This window comes from Miniopterus natalensis, chromosome 1 (assembly GCF_054644295.1).
Source record: "Miniopterus natalensis isolate mMinNat1 chromosome 1, mMinNat1.hap1, whole genome shotgun sequence".
Lineage (NCBI taxonomy): Eukaryota > Metazoa > Chordata > Mammalia > Chiroptera > Miniopteridae > Miniopterus > Miniopterus natalensis.
Window position 1 is genome coordinate 152,780,926 of NC_142081.1, and position 877 is coordinate 152,781,802.

At 35.7% G+C, this 877-nt stretch overlaps 1 non-coding gene across 1 annotated transcript; it reads left to right on the forward strand.

Moving 5' to 3' along the window:
• The first annotated feature begins 312 nt into the window (after positions 1-312).
• On the forward strand, positions 313-472 carry LOC148094447 (U1 spliceosomal RNA). Its single transcript, XR_015713667.1, has one exon. It is a non-coding gene; the product is annotated as a U1 spliceosomal RNA (small nuclear RNA).
• The last annotated feature ends 405 nt before the right edge of the window (positions 473-877 follow it).

The window sequence follows — 877 nt, forward strand, 5'->3', positions numbered from 1 at the left end:
TGGGTTCAAGAGGCAGCCAATCAGTGTTTCTCTCTCTCTGTCTCCCTCTCCCTTCATCTCTCTCTCTCAAATCAATGAAAAGCAATCAATTTTTAAAAAGTTTGCTGTTTGAAAAATAAAAATTTAAAAGTATGTTGTTTAGTCTCCAGATATGTTGGGATTTTCCAGTTATCTTCATTTTATTGATTTTTAGTTTAATCCATTGTGGTGTGAGAACATACATTGTATGATTTCTATTCTTTTATATTTGTTAAGATGAAATAAATTAAAATAGAATAAAGTAAAATAAAAAATAATAGATTTGTTAAGATGATACCTGCCAAGGTAGATAGCATGATCATGAAAGTGGTTTTCCCAGGGTGAGGCTCACCCATTGCACTCCAGCTGTGCTGACCCCTACAAGTTCCCCAAATGTGGGAAACTTGACTGCATAATTTGTGGTAGTGGGTGCCTGCTTTTCTGCTGTCCCCTCACCCCCCAAATAAAGAAATACATGAATTTGTTAAGATGCGTTCTCTGACCCAGAATGTGGTCTGTCCTGGTGAGCTTGAGGAGAATGTATAATCTGCTGTTGTTGGAAGAAATGGTTTATAGGCACCAATTATATCCAGGTGATTGATGGTGCTATTGTGTTCAACTATGTTCTGACTTATTTTCTATCTGGAGGATGTTTCCATTGCTGATAAAGGAGTGTTAAAGTCTTCATTTATTTCTTTTTGTAGTTCTATAAATTTTGCCATATGTATTTTGTGTGCTTGTTGGGTACATATACACTAAAGGTTTTTCTGTCTTCATGGAAAATTGACCTTTTGATCATTACATTATGTCCCTCTTCATCCCTAATAATTTTCCTTGCTTTGATGTCCTCTCTGTCTGA